The 11,977-nt window shown below is 44.5% G+C and overlaps 1 protein-coding gene across 3 annotated transcripts in view; it reads left to right on the forward strand.

Annotated features, from left to right (window-relative positions):
• Positions 1-891: 891 nt before the first annotated feature.
• il1rapl2 (interleukin 1 receptor accessory protein-like 2) overlaps positions 892-11,977 on the forward strand; it is a 59,873-nt gene continuing 48,787 nt past the window's right edge. The window contains exons 1-3 of one of the 3 annotated variants that reach the window (XM_029847294.1): positions 892-1,312; positions 1,446-1,778; positions 1,898-2,065. The gene's annotated coding sequence lies outside the window, so the exon portion shown is untranslated. Of the gene's footprint in view, positions 1,779-1,897; positions 2,066-11,977 lie in introns of all 3 variants that reach the window. The other 2 variants (XM_011618138.2, XM_029847295.1) reach the window with 2 other exon arrangements.

Raw genomic sequence — 11,977 nt, forward strand, 5'->3', positions numbered from 1 at the left:
AATAGCCTAAATGATTAATACATTTTTGTCCCTTTCATTCAGATTTCTCTTATATTAGTAAGTGAAAGTTATTCAGGCAAACATCTTTTGGTTTTTTTTGCTATTTATTTTCAATGGATGACCATTTGTGCCTCGTTTATTTGTCCCAGATTGATTTTCTTTCAGGTTAAGGCAACTGCTAATTTTCTTTTTATTCCATTAATAACTCAGAATGATTTATTTCAGAGAGATTTATCTTGTATTATTGCTGCAGTCGTTGGCTTTGAAATCATATTTCATGTTCTTCTGCATTCCTTTATAGTAAAAATAATGATATTTTGTTGTTTTGTGTTTTTTCTGTAAATCTACATGAGGGGATTTCAGTGAGTGCGGGTGGGGTACCTCAATTTGTTGCTAATGCCCCAAGTGGGCCAGAGACGGCCCTGTCTCCATTGGACTGATGGAGCCCAGAGCGCTGGCTGCTAGTTACATTTAATTCCAACTGAATCACATCAACTCAGGTGGTGACTTACTTCACTACACACACAAGTGTGCGTCCTCATCTCACAACACAAGTGCACTTCCATCACTTGTGCCCTGTGGAAGGAAGAAGATGACACACAACAAACAGTTCAAAGGAGGGCTCAGAGCAGCAGCTCGCTCCACTTCTGTGGTCCATGTGCATGAAGCCTTTGTGTGTTAAGGACTTTAGATGCTGGAGCTAACGTAAGCTTGATATCTCTGTCCACCTTCAAAATAAGTTTCATATATGATGTGAGCTGGCCTTTTCCATTTTTAGAAGTTCATGATTCCATTTCTTACATCTTTAATTTTTCCCTTTCTTCTGGTTCTGCTTTTTTCTGATATAATTTCTGTGCTCTTTCTTTCTCCCCCTCTCTCCATCTCTCTCTTCCCCCTCTCTCCATCTCTCTCTCGCTCCATCTCTCTTTCCCCCTCTCTCCATCTCTCTCTCTCTCCATCCCCCCCTCTGTCTCTAGGAGTCAGGATTCTTTATACTGTAGTCACAGCGCTGCGCTGCTCTTCCTTCTTCTCTGCACTCTGGATGAAAAGCGATCCTTTTCCCGTCCTTTCTCAGTGCTGCCTATTTGGACTAGACAACTCAGAGAAGAACCAGAGATCATCTGAGGGTCAAACCTGGATCCACACAGAAGAGTGACTCTGCAGGAGACAAAAGTCTGGACTGGACAGACTTTCTGGACAGAAAAGTCAAGAATAAAGCTTTTCTAAATTCCAGCTGATGTTCTGTGAGCGGATCCTCAGCTGACCTGTTAGTTTCTGGGAATCGTCTCCAAACTTAGATGAAAACCTAAAGGTATGAATTAAGCCACGTTGCAGGGTAGAACAGATGTACAGCCTGACTGTCACTGAAGATTTGCTGCACATATGCGTCCTGTACCGACATAGCAGATCACAGATGTTGTAAAGGGGACTTTGCATCCTTCTAGATTTGACTGTGGAGGTATTTTGGACGGACCAGACTTCCACAACTGCGCTCGGACTCAGCAGCGGCGTGAGCGCCGTCTCCTTTCCGCCATGATGTCTCAGTCGGACAGAAGAGGAGCAGCGGTCGGGGTCGCAGAGGGACAGAGGATGCGCTGATCTGGATCCACCGAGGAGGGCAGACGGGGATTGTCTTTTTCCGTCCATGGAGGGGGGTCTGCTGCTCGGCGTGCCTCCGCCACTCTAGATTTGTGCACAAAAGCGGTTGATGTAGATTCTTTCTGCACCTTTTTTATTCCTTCGCGTCTTATAAGACGGCGCGTCCCAAAAAACTGCCGGTAAGGTTCACAAATGTATTTCACGCCCTGCGAGTGTTGCAGCGCTTCTATATGTTGCATTTATACGCACGCGTCACATTCCGTATGCGCGCCTCTGAGCCTCTGTTTTATCTGTTCAGACAGAAGCAGAAGTCCAATTTCCTTGTAATCGCAAAGGCTACTCTCCTCTTCATCTGGTCTCTCCATCACTCACAACGTGCGTGCGTGCGTGCGAGGTCAGAGACCAAATCTGCCAGAGTATTCTTCCGCCGCACGGACGAGCGAGAGAAAGTCCGTCAACCTCTCTGGTAAGATGCGAACCAACCCGGGCTTCACTGCAGCCCCACCAAGTTGACTTCAAATGTAGAAGCTCGCTGTCATGTTCCGCTGAACGGAGACGCACTCCGCGATCTCTTCGATCTCCTCGATCCCTTCACGCTCAGGTCCATTGGAACCTCTTCAGCAAGAGTCAGAAATTCTGCACGGGAGGCGCAATTTGGCGTTTAAATTTCAACTACGAGTTACTCTTTGGTATTAAAGGTTTTACAGTTGATTTTTTAAATTTATGTACACAAGCGATGCTATCCTGCACGCACGCAAGCCCACGGTACATAAAAACACAATTAATTCATGCAAACGTTTTGATTTCGAAACTGTAGTATTTGTAATAAATATTACAATTATTAAAGCTTTATTTACAGCGGTCTGAACCAGTAGAAAGCCATTTTTGCTGCATCCCCCCATCATTATGACCTTAGTTTGTTTTTCTGGATCTATATGGAGTTTTTTTTAGCATTTTCTTTTGAAAATCTATATCCATATAAAATACAAAGAAACTGGGTCCATAAGTTGACCTGCTCCGCTTGCTGCGCACCATTGTTCTTGGTCATGTGATCCAACATGCTGTCCTGTCCTGGGGTTGAGGCTTGGCCCCTTCATGACCAGATGCTGTTGTTTCAATGATGAGGTGAAAGGTTCGAGGACATCATGTTTGGACTAAAGTATAATAAGACTAAACATTTCCCCAACGCAGCTGATTAAACTCTTTAAAATTCCAATTACATCATCATATAGGAGAAAAAGAATGGGATGAAGAATGAAGCATAGCTCACACATGTCAAACAAGAATAAAATGCACACCAATCAATCCATCAATCAATCAATCAATCAGTCAATCAATCATCTTTATTTATATCGCATCTTTTACAATCAAAATTGTTTCAAGGCGCTTTCCAGAATCCCAGGGCCTGACCCCAGACAAGCAACAGTGGCAAGGAAAAACTCCCCTTTAACAGGAAGAAACCTTGAGCAGGACCAGGCTCATGTAGGGGGACCCTCCTGCTGATGGGGGGGTGGGTAGAGAGAGAGAGGAGAAGGGGGGAGGAGAAGGGGGAGGACAGGTATAGGAGAGAATAGGCAGAGATCAGGAAAATACATTAATTATAACACATGCTTATAACACAGATGAACTTCTGTCCCAACACCTGAGCTGTACAGTGTGCAAAACTCTGGCTTATTCACTCTGAGGCTGGCTGGACCCAAATTTAATTTTGGGCATTGTTCAAATGAGCTCCCTGATCAGGTAACTCAGTTAGCACAGTTTGGGGGCTCCGTTAGCATATGTTGTATGTGCACCACTTACCACTGTGCTGCTGTCTGCTTTGGCTCTGTCTGGCTTTAGTTTTTGCCACTAGAAGGCGGATAACTTCTCTTCATTTTCCTCCTGTTTGTTTACATAAGACGCACCGGCGCTACTTGGCAGAAGGAGCCAGAGGAGGGGAGTGGGGCCTCTTGAGGGACTTGTGCACGGAGCGACCACTGTCATTGCACACGCAACACATTGTCACTGCTCCATAGAGATTGAAAGGTTGTCAGACCTCTAGTGCCCCCTTCTGGCCCAGGGCCCTAAGTGTTTGCCTGCTTTGCTTGTCGACACAAAGTGCCTCTGAATACCACAGCAACAATGAAACCACGATGGAGACTCAGACCAACTGTGTTCAATAGAGGCACCTAAAGATAACGCACACTGCGTTACAATGAGACAATGTGTGCTACATATCCTGCACCGGGTGATACTAAACCACAAACCTTGGACAGAAATCCTTTTACACTGTAGAGTGACAGCTTCCACGGAAGCTTAGAGCATGCAGGGACTGCCAGGCAGCTGAAAAGGGGCATAAATTGGGGGCGTTAGTGGCAATTATTCATCACATCCTTTAAACTTCTGACAGGACAAACAGTGTCCAATCAAGTCTAGTACTAATAAGGTGGCTTTGTGCGTGAAAGGGATTTTTCACTGCTTTTATTTTGAAAAGCCACACTGAAAGTGATGTGCTAAGTTACGCAGTTTTGACTAATGAATGAAGAACTTTATACAGCACGTCAATCAGTTGGACTCCCCTGCCAAATTATATATGGTTCGATGTGATATATGAAGAAGGCAAGAGCTCTGCTCCTCGAGCTGAGATTCCGCCATGTTCTGTCATCACACTGACGCTGTCACATGTTCCCCAAGCATGTGACACCGTGGTGGATCCTAGAATGGGTGAGCTGGCCAGATCCTGTTGTAGCAACACATCCCCCATCCTTCCACATCCATGCTTGCAGTGGGTATGATGTTCTCTTTCTGAAACATCGTATTTAGTTTGCTCAAAATGTTTTCTCTCCTTCCTCTGTGGCCGACATCAGACTCAGCCTTCATGTATTTCTTCAAGAGCAAAGGTCTCTTCCTCGCACACCTTCCATGGATGTTACTCTCTCTGATTCAAGAGTCTTTTATCAAATCAAATCAAATCAAATCAAATCAATCTTTATTTATATAGCGTCTTATACAATCAAAATTGTTTCAAGGCACTTTCCAGAATCCCAGGGCCTAACCCCAGACAAGCAACAGTGGCAAGGAAAAACTCCCCTTTAACAGGAAGAAACCTTGAGCAGGACCAGGCTGATGTAGGGGGACCCTCCTGCTGATGGCCGGCTGGGTAAAGAGAGAGGAGAGGAGAGGAGAGGAGAGGAGAGGAGAGGAGAGGAGAGGAGAGGAGAGGAGAGGAGAGGAGAGGAGAGGAGAGGAGAGGAGAGGAGAGGGGAGGAGAGGGGAGGAGAGGAGAGGAGAGGAGGAGGAGAGGAGAGGAGAAGGAGAAGGAGGGGGAAGAGGAGAGGAGAGGGAGAGGAGGGGAGAAGGAGAAGGAGAAGGAGAGGAGAGGAGAGGAGAGGAGAGGAGAGGAGAGGAGAGGAGAGGAGAGGAGAGGCACAGAGTACAGAAACACACACAAAAATACACTATACAACGGGTCAGCGGGGCCGGAGGTCATCATGCAGCTCCGAAAGGCGGCGATACCTGTAAATAAACAGAGAGGGGAGGGGGGGGGGAGAAGCAGAAAAACTACACAGGAATCATCATAACTAGTCTTCTTGATGAGGAGGAGGAAAGGAGAGGAAAGGAGAGGAGAGGAAACCATGACCCAGTGGAGTGACAGAGGCCTGTCAGGTGATCATGTTTCCGGACCCCGGCAGCCTTGGCCTATAACAGCATAGCTAAGATGTGACCTAACGATTAGACGACCCCCTAAGTATGATAATTTGTCTGTCTATGATAGTAACTGGAACTACTGAATTAGTAACAATAAGCTTTTTCAAAGAGGTAGGTTTTAAGTCTGATTTTAAAAGTAGCGATGGAGTCAGCCTCCCGTACCTGGACAGGGAGCTGGTTCCATAGCAGGGGGGCCTGGTAGCTAAATGCTCGGCCCCCCATTCTACTCCTAGAAACTCTGGGAACCACAAGTAGACCAGCATTCTGAGAGCGGAGCGGTCTATTGGGCTGGTAAGGTATCACTAGCTCCTCCAGGTAGGATGGAGCTAGGCCTCTGAGGACCTTGTAGGTCAGAAGAAGTATTTTAAAAGTTATTCTAAATTTGACAGGCAGCCAATGAAGAGATGCCAGTACAGGAGTTATGTGATCTGTTTTGTCAATACCTGTCAGAACTCTGGCTGCAGCATTTTGGATCAACTGGAGGCCTCTTAAAGAGTTGTTTGGACACCCTGATAATAAAGAATTACAATAGTCCAGCCTGGAAGTAACAAATGCATGGACTAACTTTTCAGCATCATGCCGCGTCAGTAGCTTCCTGATCTTTGAGATGTTCCTCGGGTGAAAAATGGCACTTCTAGAGACTAATTTAATGTGTGAGTTGAAGGAGATATTTTGATCAAAAGTTACTCCTAGATTCCTCACAGAGAGACTAGATGTTAATGAGATACCATCTAGAGTGATCATGTGATCTAATCTATCCCTGAGAGGTTCAGGACCAAACACCATGACCTCAGTTTTTCCTGAGTTAAGGAGGAGGAAATTTGAAGACATCCAGGACTTTATGTCTTTAAGACAGGTCTGGAGCTTCACTAACTTCTCTGTCTCCTCTGGTTTCATGGATAAATAAAGCTGAGTGTCATCAGCATAACAATGAAAATTTATCCCATGCTGCTGAATAATGTTCCCTAAGGGAAGCATGTACAAGGTGAAGAGGATTGGTCCAAGTACAGAACCTTGAGGAACCCCATGGCTAACCCTACTGTATGAGGAGGGAACACCATGGACATGAGCAAACTGGTATCTATCAAATAAATATGATCTAAACCAGTTTAGTGCTGTCCCTTTAATCCCAATCACATGTTCCAGTCTATGTAACAGGATGCTGTGATCAACTGTATCAAAAGCAGCACTGAGGTCCAGCAGAACCAGCATAGAGACCAGTCCATGATCTGAAGCTATGAGAAGATCATTAGTAACTTTAAGAAGTGCTGTTTCTGTGCTGTGATGAGCTCTAAAGCCTGACTGAAACATCTCAAACAGGCTGTTCCTCTGCAGGTGCTCCAGTAACTGAGTCACCACCACCTTCTCAAGAACTTTAGAGATAAAAGGAAGGTTGGATATCGGCCTATAATTTGCTAATACGTCAGGGTCAGCTTGTGGTCTTCTCTCGGGGTAAACTACTTGGACGGGCAGATGTGGGCATGTTGGCAATGGCTGTTATCCAGACAGTCAGACAGAACTTCTTTTGAGAACTTTTTAAATCATTTAGAAGATTCAGAAACTACAAGCAGGGTAGTGAAGGACCCAATTGTAACACAACAGGCTTCACATGCTTTAATAAAATTCTTCCTTGTCAGTTCTTTTGATCTCACGTACTTGAGTAAACACAGATGCTCACACAGGGAAGATAGCAGGGTGAAAAGAAGATGAGTGGACTCAAAGTCTTTTGACGAGACCTGGAGGTCAGGGTCTGAGGGCAGTCTAGGTACTGAAGGGTGACAAGCTGGGAGCCCGTGCTACCAGTGAGCGTGCAAAGAGGAGGGTGGCCAATGTCACGACCCTCATCAGACTGCATTAATCTATGGATGAGGATTCATCCATGGACTATGGATGTAGAATAGTAGGAAATGGGGGTGGGTGAGAGGTGTGGTATGCCCTGGACAAGTTGACAGCTCATTGAAGAATATTTATATTATAGTGAATTTATTAATCTGAATAATCAAATGCATAAGATTCCCTCTTCACTTGCCTCATAGAGGGTCCACTGTATTCCTGCCCCACATGTGGAGGCGGGGCAGGAAGGAGAGCGGGCTTCGTACTTTAGAGGAATGCTTTATTTGCAATACAATTTGATGTTGCAGTGAAATTTCGAGGCCTTGCAATTATCCATGATGGCCAAAAATAGAAACAGTTTCCCCCATATAGTATTTAATACCAGTCATACCAGTTGCTTGTTAGGGGGGTCAGGCCCTGGGATTCTGTAAAGCACCTAGAAACAATTTTGACTGTAACAGACGCTATATAAATAAATAAAGAGTAAAAGATAAAGTAAAACCAGTAATACCAGTATGCTGATCATCGAAACAGTAATTTTCACATTAGGAATTGAACACTTCCTTTTTGATGGCTGTCCTAGTTGTAAAGGAAAACATCTTTATCTGTCAAACATTTGTGGCGGAGCGAGTCTTGATGTGTCACTCATGCACAGCTTAAACCAACTCTGCTCAGATGTGGACTTTGGCGTCTTCACATATGACAGAAGGTTGGAAACCCAGTGGTGAAACGTCCTCCTCTTCCACACCAGGTGGTGATATGCATCTTTTCAACAGGTTATACATCATAAACAAGTGGTGGCAGAGCGGCATTTAGAACAGAGACAGATATTGTACAGCTTTCTTGATCTAGTAGCTAATGTACACATTACGTACAGTGTATGCTAACACTGGCATTCCTGAATGGTTTTGATCGTGGGTCACACACCAGTGTGGGGGTGTGGAGCAGGAGCACAGGCCTTGTCTAGTTTAACTCTAATTAGGGCGTAAACATGGCGGAATGTGTCATTGGGTGAGAGCGAGAAGCTCTTGAGAGCAGCATTTGATAGTAATGGTGAGACCGTAGGCATGTTGTTGTTGTTGACCCAATGACCTTGGGAGTGTGTTCATGCACATTTAGATTCAAGTATTTCTGAAGGTCAGAGCAGGTCATGTGATGCTCTCAGACTGGAACACAAAGGTCATTTGTTGGTTCATTGCTTTGCTCAATCCAGTTTCCCAGTGAAACAAAGCCTGGCCCTCCAAGAGGAAACATGGTCTTTCTTTCCTTCCGCAGATGTTTTCTATCTGCACCCTCTGTTCTCTTCTACTTGATACATATATGAGATTCTATTCTAAAGTTTATATTGATCCGTCTGTGTAGAAACCTTCACATGGCCTGCCATACGTGCAGTAACAAGACATGTCCAGCATGTGTGGCTGCCAAATGTTGCAGAACCATCTTCTTCCTGTCAGGATCAGTTCAACACATTTTATTTTCAGTGCTGTATAGTAGATAAGAGTAAGACAGGAGGCTGATTGCATTTGATCTACACAAATTGTGAAAACACAATTATTGTTAATATTTCATTCATTTACCGTTAATGTCGATTAAAAGCTGAGTCCCAGTGGGATTCTGCTGCCCCTGTCAGAACCAGTTAGGCAAGACTCCAATGTAAAAGCCAAGACCGACAGATCGAAAAGTTCAAATGTTTTATTAATTAAGTCCAGGAATTCCAAATGAGCAGACAGAATCAGGCCAGTAATCTAAGCAGGAATCATGCAACATGCAGGACGAGACAGGAGGGCCGACGTTGGACACTTTAACAAAAGAGAGTCGGGCAAAAGGGAAAGAGAAGCTTGTTCAGACACGAGCTGAACAACAGGCTTCCCTTCTTCCCTTCAATAATATGAAGACACTTGATATGTGCAAAATTGGCTCGTTGCGCTAAAAATGCCGTTTTCAAGTTTAAGTGAATGCCCTGTCCTTGAAGGTTCTCCACTCAATACAGAGGCAGGTGGTGGACCACAATTTGTCTGCTGGTCTCTAATGATGTTATAGGCTGAGTCTAACCCATGGTGCCTACACGCACGTGCTTGCTTGGTATATTAAAGTTATTGAACTTGGTGACCTGTTGACCTCCATCCTGCACTCGGGCTCAGTCTGATATGTCTTACAAACTTCTTGTGAGGAGCTGCATCACTGAAGTCCCTGAATTGTCTAATGCTAAGTGGATCGCACATCTTGCTCATTTGACAGGCGCACTCGTGCATGTACCTGGTTAGTAGATCAGCTCTGTGCGCTCTATCAAAGTTTACCGCGCTTTTGTACACACAAAGGTTTTATAGACCAAACCCTCCATCTCTCCTGCCAGACCTCCCAAAGCCACAGCATTTCATATCAGCTGAAGGCTTCTGAAAGAATTGTTTGGTTGGACATCTGATTAACAAGGAGTGACTGCATGGATGACCTTTTGGGCAGTCATTATACTAATCTTAGCAGTGCAAATAAAAGGCCTTTTCATGTGTGAGTTAATGGACAGATCTTAGCCAAAATTTAGGCCGAGCTTCTTCACCGTCAATCTGGAGGCCAATGAAGTAGTATCTCCATTAGATCTCAATCTAGAACTTTGTGTCTTCAAAACACTTCAATATTTGCTCTGTCACCTGTGTAACAATACAAGTGTATTTCATGCCACCATTCAATGTTTCATAAGGGAAGCCTGTGAAAAGGACTGGTCCAAGTACAGAACCTTGTGGGACACTATGACTATCTCGACTGTATGAAGACGACATTGCCTACATTCCCATTCTAGAACCTCTCTGACAAGGAGGATTGAAACCAGCCTCGTACTGTCTCTTTGATCCCATTCACACGTTCCAGGCTTTGGAAGGACATACTATGATCAGTCACAGCATTGAGGTCCAGCAGAACAACTGTAGAGATCAGGCCATGCTCTCATTGTATTTGAAGCCATAAGAAGGTTGTTAAGGACTTTAACAGAACTCTAAAACAGGTCTGGAACATCAAGAACTTTACAGATTTAAGGGAGATTAGCCCATAAATTGCTCATGGATGTGGCTCAGGTGAAGGACCTTGAGATGTGGTCTGACTGGTCAACAGGACCTCTGTGGGCAGATTAAAACAGACTCTTTCTGATTTGTCTACATCAGAAACCTATCAAACCTCTTCACCAGGGATCAGCTTGATCACCTCATGCAGGGCTAAAACTTCTCTGCAGAAGCTGAAAAGCTCAGAACCATAGAAGAAAGAAATATAGAGAAAACCTGCAGAACAATGCTCCTCCATCTGAGAAGATGTGGTTTCGGTCAAAACAATGACTATCATTCAATAGAAAGAGGTGATACAACTGATGAACACGAGAAGGTGAAAATTCCTCCTGAACTTTAAATCAGAGACAGTAAAAAAGGTTATATCAAACCACCTTCCTGTTCATTTCTACGGGAATATATTTAGCCTTGTGTCCATACTGTTTTTATAGGACACAAAGGGAAGATTGTGATGAAACATGTTCATACACACTGTGTGTGTGTGTGTGTGTGTGTGTGTGTGTATGTATTTCTAGAGGCAGAATTATAGTCGAGCATAAAGCTGTTTATGTAAACATTCTTCTTTTGTGGACATTTATGGGGGCTAAACTGATAGATAGGCTATACACACACACACACACACACACACACATACACGAGACATTAATATTAGTCCCATCTCCCTTAATAGATTGGCTAGCACATATGCTACATGCAGGAAAGCAAGGCTGTGTAATTCCATTTGCATGTCCACATCCTGCTGGGATGAATTGGTTCTGAGGTTGGTTCTATAATCACATTTAGTCAAAATGTAGAAAATGCTGATCCAGCATTTGAACAGTTTGTGTATGTGCACTGAGTGGAGCTGCTAGGAGTATGTGCATGTGAGTGGATAGAATTGTTGCTTTTTAATCTCTTTCCAAGTGCTAATGGAATTTTTCAGTTTTCCGGGTCACTTTTGACTTTGCAGCTATAAAAGAACTGCTACTCACTTGAAGAGACAACAGCAGTGGCTTACAATTGACTTTGAACCAGGCAACAATGTTTTATTCTATAAAAGACATCATTCTTCTGTAACTAGGACACGCTGCCGTGTTTGTTGGGGTATTGAGGTGGGATGGAGGTCAGCATTGAAGGTAGTTTGGGTTAATGATGAAGTCAGGGTGAAAGGACACCTCTACTGGGCCAGCTGAACACCTTCGGGCTCTACTGCTGGCCCAAGAGCCCTGCTCCCTGGTAATAACCAAAGCAGGTGTGTGCAGAGGAGCCCATCTATGGCTCTTGGACCTGGCACCATCCCTGGTCATCCCTGTTCTAAAAGTGCTTGCAGACCAGCTGGCAGATGTCTTCTCCAACATGCTTGAACACTTTACTGCTGCGGTAAAGTCCACCATGGCCCATGATGGATGCTTGGATGGCTGCCATCCATGCTCATCATCAAGTGCTCTGAGCGGTCAGTCAAACATCCCTGAACTCCTCAGTTTCACTGGATTCACTAAATTTTAGATAGCGAGTCAACTGGCTCCTCAGGGACGTCATCACCCTCACAACGACTTCAGTGTGAAGGACACAATGGTGTGTGCACGTGTGCGTGCATGTGTGCGTATCAGTGAGAGACAGAGACAGACATTTAGCTCAAACAGATTCATTTTTTTCCTGCCAAGCTTTTAATTTCATTCAACAGAAGCTACCTGAAGGAACACGCTATCATCATGTGGACATCACTGTCATTAGTTATGGTGGTCCATATGAGTCCACACCTGTTGGTGCAGCATTAGTCTCAGCACACCAGACGGCGTCCAAGACAGTCAAAATGAGAATATTCCGTC

The sequence above is a fragment of the Takifugu rubripes genome, chromosome 14, assembly GCF_901000725.2.
Source record: "Takifugu rubripes chromosome 14, fTakRub1.2, whole genome shotgun sequence".
Taxonomy (NCBI): domain Eukaryota; kingdom Metazoa; phylum Chordata; class Actinopteri; order Tetraodontiformes; family Tetraodontidae; genus Takifugu; species Takifugu rubripes.